Below are 7,247 nucleotides of genomic sequence, written 5' to 3'. Positions count from 1 at the left end.
TGAGTCCCTAGGTTCACAAATACAGAAATTTCAGTAAAAACAGCTACAATTTCTCTTTCCTATCTTGCTTTTAAAAGGCTTCAGGGATGAAAATGGGTACTCTCCAGCCTAGGATCCACTTTCCTGGTGGTTATGACCAGCTGCTCTTCCACAGACTGGCCAAGAAGCCACGCAGGTGTAACCCACACAGGTAGGCAACTTCTGGGAAGTGACCAGGGGAATCACTGAGAGCGCTCAGGCTGTAGGATCACCAGCACACAGGCAGTACCCATCTCCTTCTTCTTCTCTGCCACCACTTTAGAGGGCACCACCTCCTATGTCTGTAAGAAACTGGTATCTGGCTGAAGAAAAAAAAGAGGCTTTGCAGTTAGGTATGTGAAACTGAAAAACCTTCTTTGACATTACTAAGATGCACCAGAGACTACACACCCTCAGACAACCCCACGTATCGTCTCTCACCAGCCTACTGAAAGGTCATAAACATTTTGATATTGTAATCACCCGGCAAATCAATGTGTGCAGGGCAACAGAACAGGCCATGGTTTTCTGTATGTTTGGGGTTTTTTTATATGTTGAATTTCAGTTACTTTCATCTTCTTACATTCAGAAACAAAGCCTTTCTTCCCTCAACTGCTACATGCACACTCCACGTGCTCTGAACAAGATGTTTTGTCTGCTATGAACCACAGGGCTGTCCATCACAGGGACTGCTCCTGACACCAGTGCTTGGGACATATGACAACCTCCACACATCGGGCCATAACTTCACTGACACTGCTATCTTGCCCCTGGTCAGCGCTGATTAATTTGGGAAAGGTACAACACCATCCTGCCTGGGCTGTAGGCAACTGAAGGTCTTCCTGAGCCAGAAGCAGCATCACCACCTTTGTGTTTAGTAGTTAGTGGTGGACACCACTCATCTCTCAGAGCATTGCTTTAACTTACTTAAACTGCCTCCATCAATGAGTGCCATGTTGTAATTATTTGCTCTTTTTTCCTTTAAAAATATGTCCTCTTGCTTGTTTTTAAGCTTGCATCCTGAATACTTAACTTTTGTGATTTATTACCAAAAAAAGAAACCTCTATTTGCCATATCCACCCATGACTCTGCAGAGAGCTATCACATTCAGTCCCTCTCCCCTGAATTCTGTTATTTAAGATGAAAAAGTTTCCTGTCCTTATATGAAAAATCTTGCACTGATCCTTGTTCCTGCTCTCATATTTTTTCCTAATTCTGCTATATCTTCCTTGTGATGAGGTGGCCCACAACACGCAGTTTTCAGAATCTCCATGGATTCAGGTAAGAGCCTGATGGGTTTTTCTTTTTATTTGTGCTCTCTTTCCACCCCTTCCTAACATTGTTGTACTTGCCTTTTTGACCTCCTTTGAGTAGCAAGCTGACATTTTCACAGAACTATTCACAATGAGTCCAGAACCCTTCCTGAGTGATAATAGGTAATTTAGAGCGCATCACTGTGTATGTGTAATTAGTTGTTTTTCTTCGTGTGCATTATTTTGCATTTATCAATCCCAAATTTCATCTGCCATTTTCTCACTCAGTCACGCAGAATCGCAACGTCTTCCGCACTGCTTTTCAGCCAGCTTTTGCTTCGATGTCTCTGGGAGCTTTATCATTCCCTCCATTCTCCTCAGATTGCTTTTAAACTTGGGTATGTTTATGTATATAGCATATATATTTGTATATATGTATATATATATATATAGTGGGTATTTTCTCCCTGCTATTGAATCTGCTTACTCTGGTTCAAAGGAAATCTACAGGGGATCAGTAAGGTTCTTGTCCCAAGAGCATTTGCAACTCTTAATAAATTTTACTGTTGCACTTCAGCAATCCACAGCACATCTGTAAAATGAAGCACATTAAGAAGTGAAGGAGGGGTGCAGAAAAAGTAAGATGAAGTTAAATCTTTTTTAAAATCAGTCTTCTGTGTTGCTTTTCCACTTAGCTTCCTATTGTCTTCTCTTTGACTGCGATTTGCCTTCGCTCAAAACGCAAGCTCAAACAGCATTTCTATTACTGGCCAGGAGACTGAGAGCTTTGGGTATGGGAGCCACAAGAAAGCCTACTAACAGCTGCACAGGAATAGCAGAAAAAAATGCACACTATTTTTTCTATACTTCCATATACATTGTTATAGTCGGAGTCCTTTTTAAAAAGAAACTGAGATCATCCCTGTGCACGCCCTAGGGATTATTTTTTTTTCTGGTCAGTGTGGAACGTCTAGATGGAAGCAAGTGAATTTCACGCTTAATTCCGAGGACAGCGAGGTTTACAGGCGTTCTGATGCGTTCCAGGAATGCATCCCTCAGTTGTGGGCTAACTGCAGAAGCAGTTTGTCTCCCCCATTCATTTCCCATTTTGCCAACAATGCCATTGTTCCCGTGGAATGCAGCTGTCATGAGCGGTCGTGACTGCAGAAGGTGTTCCCTAGGGCAGCTTGGGCCACTTCCATCGAGCATTGTGAAGCCTAAGACCAAAACCAAAACCTTGAACTTGTCTTGGTACTCAGCAGGGTGACAGTGCAACGAGCAGAGCTTGGGGGTGATAGGCTTTCAGCAGCCCGTATTACGGCGGAGATAAATTGCTTCATTTTGCGTCAGCCTAGCAAATCTATACCATATGAGTGGCTACTAAAAGTCAGTAGCCAGCTAACGCACCAGGACTCACCGCGGCCAAAGGCGTTGTGAAACTGGGAGGCAGGGAGCAGTCCCGTATTTATACAAGCAAGAGGCACAATCGGAACTCAGGAAACCATTTAAATATAAATAAATCTGTACAATTATATAGCCGTGACTCCACGGAATCCCACACATTGTTCACACAAGAATTTATTTTAGCCTAATACTTAACATAAAAATGTCTTTCTTCGGTTTTAAGAAACAATTAGGCTGGTTTTCAAACAGAAAACACTTATGGTTCGTGTGAAAGTACACAGGCAATATGTGTATATCTGCACAATTACCATACAAACTGATTTCTGCAAAGGGGATCGAGGCATCACTCCGAGAAGCGCAGGTTAACACAGCCAGTTCTTGTCTGGATTGCAGAGTCTGCTTCCACACAACTCAGAATGTTAAGCAAAGCCTTTATTCTTGAGTTACAGAACTTCAGTGTCACATTTCCCATACTCTGTTTTTTCAAGAAGAAATCTCCCGCTGCTCATTCTCCAGCTTTTATGACCTGTAGAGGATCTCATGCAATATTACCAAGACTCCTTTCACCTGGTTCCTCCTGGTTTATCAGTCCCACCAAGTTCTATCACTGCCCTTGTCCAGCCACCCTACCCAACCATCCTCCACCTGCACCAGGAATTGCCCAATGTCCAAACCACCACAGCCAGGAACAACCCCAACTTCCTCAAACACACGTTTTCTAGCTTTTCCCTGGTATTGACAGAAGAGGCTTGCTAGAAATGAAAGCGTACTCCGGCTGGCTGCACTGGTTATTTCTACCTTCCTTTACTTCTGTTGTTCTTCTTCCAAGGCTAAAGCACAAGCATTGGTAATTAAGCATAGTATGTGCATTTTAAACATCAAGTGAGTTTGAAAGGGAGCAATAAAATTCCCCAAGTATGTTTCTGTAAAAAAAAAAAAAAAAAAGTTCCTGAACGCATTCAATATCAAATCCCTTTGACACACAGGATGACGAGGGCTAACACGCCAATAACCGCCTCCCCCTCGCACCGAGACCACGCTGCCTTTTCTCACGTACTTTCAGTTTTGCTTGCAGAGCAGTCGTACAAAGACGGATCCCTCCTCTCACCTTGAAGGAAGAGGAAAAGGAAGGAAGTCCCCAGTCTTTCCTGGCTACTTGCCACTTTGTGTAGCGGCCTTAAAAATATTACAGGCAGGCTTTTTTTTTTTCCCTAAGAGAAGACACAAAGATCACGTCGCAGATTTCTCCCTCCTCTCCGACACAAAACTCTTGGCTCAAGGAAGATTGAGCCAAATTACTGACTAGGTGAAGGGAGTGGGGGGTGAGATCTGCTCGCTGGTGGAAGAGACCATCACATGGAAAGGCACGGGCAAATCTCCTCACACACAAGTAGCTGTCTCTACCACGTGCTAGATCCCTGAGCACAGAGAGCAAAACTGCTTTCTAATTTCTGTTCGTGGCTGAAGTCAGTCCTGAACGATAGAATCAATGGCAAAAGAGTGCATAATTAAAACCAAATGTCAAAAAAAAAAATGTTTAGAAAAAGGCTGAATGGAGTAAAAGACAAGACTGCATGCTTCAGATGTTAACCAGCAACTGCAGGTTTCCCTAGCACTTCCTCCACAGATCACCAGCTTGTCAAAATAAACACGTTATTAAAACCCTACAAGGTTAAGTTGAAATCACTCCTGACTTCACTTTTATAATGCAGACACGAACTGAGCTAGTTAAGCAGGGAAATGTGATGTGGGAAAGTCCAGAACAGGCCCCTCGTGGAAGGAAGGAGACCTAAAACAGCGACTGGAAACTCTAGAGGTACAAGGCAGAAGAGAGATTAGAGAGAAAAGAAGAACAGGAGGCAGAGAAAACCAGAAGGGCATGGTTTTTTTAGTGTTACCACAGGCATAAGCTGCAACCAAAGGGTGACATTAACAAACCACATCGTCTTGTGCTTACGATGTCAGACCCGAACCATGAAGCTGGTGCATTTTTGCCATGCGATGAGAAGAAAAACAAGGGAACCAGGAAAGCAATGCCAGTTACAACTTCTTTAGAATAAGGAACCAGGGCGCACTGTGTTGCTACAGTTTGGTTTCTGGAATGACTTCACCAGATGAAATATTCCTGTCTACCTGAAGCTACAAACTGCTCAGGAAAGATATTCCTCAGTGATTTATTTTTGTACAAGTACCCAAAGATTGTACAATGTCATCACAGTAATATCAGATTTTCTTACTATCAAGTGTAGTTGCAAAAAAAAATTTATTTTTTTTTTAAATAAATATTTTAAGTATTTTAAAAATAAATATTTTAAGTATTTATTTTTACTGTATGCCTTTTGAAGTCAAAGAAACTGTTATCAATTAGCCTGATCACAGACAGCATCACCATAAAGGGTTTACTCCCAGCACCAAGAATTAAAGATTATCTGAGCCTGGGGAAACAACATAAAGGGAACCCGGGGAGGTTGTGGAGTCTCCTTCTCTGGAATTCATGGCCCGTCTGGATGCCTACCTGGGCAGCCTGCTCTAGGGAACCTGCTTTGGCAGGGGGTTGGACCCAATGATCTTTGGATGTCCCTTCCAACCCCAACAATTCTGTGAGTCTGTTTTGCTTCTCTAGCACACCCTAAAAAGCTATTCTGGCTCCATGTCCTGTTTGTCTTTGTCTGCTTTCCCCAGAGCTCTGTCCTTGTTCTAACTTGCCTTCTACTCAAGCTGCCTACACTGGTGGAATCACTGCCCACGTATTTAAACTGAAGAAAGAAAAAAAAAAAAAAAGTGACTAGATTGAGCACCACCAAGATCACCTCCACGTTCCCACCTTTCTCATCCTCTTTAACCCAAGGCTTTGGGAGCCAGCAGTGAGCAGTGACTCTGTGCTGAAGTCAGCTGTCCCCAGCCTACAGCCAAGCACCCCAACTGCTCTTCCCTTGGGACAGCAGCTCACCACACACGTTACGTGCTCTTGCTATCAAAAACCTCCTAAGAGCCAACCAGCAAAACGGTCAAACCCTACGGGGGACCCTCAGGCATCAACTGACATTAACAGAAAGCATCAGATGAGTAACGAAAGCTTGCTCACGGCATTCTTGCTCAAGTACATCTGAAGAACCCAACTTGCCCACCAGTGAGAGCTCTCCCTGAAGCTCTCTTTGAAACATCACGGGGCAGAAATATTAAGTAAACTTTTCCTGGAAAGACAGCGCTGTGACTTGACTTCACCACAGTCAGCGGGTGAGGTTAGTTTGAGGGCTCGCTCATAACTAGACTCTTTCATCCTTTGCAGCAGCCTCCAGACAGCTGCCAACGGTGGGGAGGTCGTACTTTGGGGAGGATTAGATAGAAACCAAGATACCGGCTGCCCCGCTGGCGGCTTGTGGGCAATCCATCCTCATGCAAGAGGGGAAAGTGTCAGAAGAAATCGGTCACAGACAACCTAGCTGCTCCTAGTTTTAGCTCACCTGTCTAGCCACGCACGCTGTCTAGCCAAACAGCGCAGCAAACTACAGACCTTGCAGATAAGGTGACTGTAGAACCGTGGGGTTTCTCTCCGAGCACAGAGTTTCTGAAGAAGCAAACCATTTCCCTGGAGAACTGGAGGTGGTGGCACCTCCAGCTCTCAACTCCTGGAGGGCTGACAGCCTCTGCACGATGTCCCAACAAACAGCGTCCATCAGGACAGGACGCATCTCCTAAACTAACTGTGAGGAGAAGTAACGCTTCATCATGTATGAGAACTGCAAGCCCCAATGTGCCTATAATGCTGGCGTTCCCAGGCAGAGTGATTGGAGATTAGGTGGGACGAGCATCGCTGCTCCATCCACTGCTGCTTGCGAGGCTTTCACTTCACCTGCAGAGACAGGAATGGATTGGAGAACCAAAAAAAAATAGGAAAATACAGACAGAGCTCCCCAGATGCGCATAACTCTGTGGAACCCTGCAAGCGCTGGTATCGCTGATTCTGCTAACAGGAATTACTTATAAATCCGAACGATAAGTGCGAAATGCAGTACTTTATGCTCTTTAATTTAAGCCAACCAATGGAGTTTCACACGCTGACGGCCAAAGCTCAGCACAAAACCGCTCTGCGGCGGCCAACACCGACACCGCGAGCACCGGCGGGCCGGGGCCGGGGCCGGGCCCTGTCCAGGAGGAGGAGGAGGAGGAGGAGGAGGAGGAGGAAGGCCCGGCCCGTCCCAGGCCCGTCCCCAGGCGCAGGCCCCGTCCCCGTCCCCATGGCAACGCGCGGTGCCGTCCCCCCGGGGGAGCGCGGCGCGGCCGGCCGCCAGCCCGCCGGAAGTTTATTTATAGCTTGGCCGGATACGCGCTGACGTCACGGAGCGCGCCCGCCCCCGTGCGTCAGCGTAACGGGCGGACGTAATGGGAACGTGACACACGCACGGCGCGAGGCTATTTATAGCCCCGGGGCGGGCGGGGGGGGGGCTGGGGGCCGTTGTGTTTGCCCGCCGCACGCGCTGGGGGCGGGGCCGCGCGCGCGCTGCGTAGGCGCGGTCACGTGAGCGGGAGGGCGCGCCCTCCCCCCCCTCCTCCCTGCCCAGCCACGCCCC

At 46.5% G+C, this 7,247-nt stretch overlaps 1 long non-coding RNA gene across 1 annotated transcript; it reads right to left on the bottom strand.

Annotated features, from left to right (window-relative positions):
• Window positions 1–364: 364 nt before the first annotated feature.
• On the bottom strand, window positions 365–7,004 carry LOC311431529. The gene is made up of 3 exons (XR_014689511.1): window positions 3,734–7,004; window positions 2,985–3,599; window positions 365–2,489 (listed from the first exon to the last, which is right to left on the bottom strand). It is a non-coding gene; the product is annotated as an uncharacterized lncRNA (long non-coding RNA).
• Window positions 7,005–7,247: the final 243 nt, after the last annotated feature.

The sequence above is a fragment of the Aythya ferina genome (assembly GCF_964211825.1).
Source record: "Aythya ferina genome assembly, chromosome: 2".
Lineage (NCBI taxonomy): Eukaryota > Metazoa > Chordata > Aves > Anseriformes > Anatidae > Aythya > Aythya ferina.
This window is presented reverse-complemented; position numbering and strand designations above follow the sequence as displayed.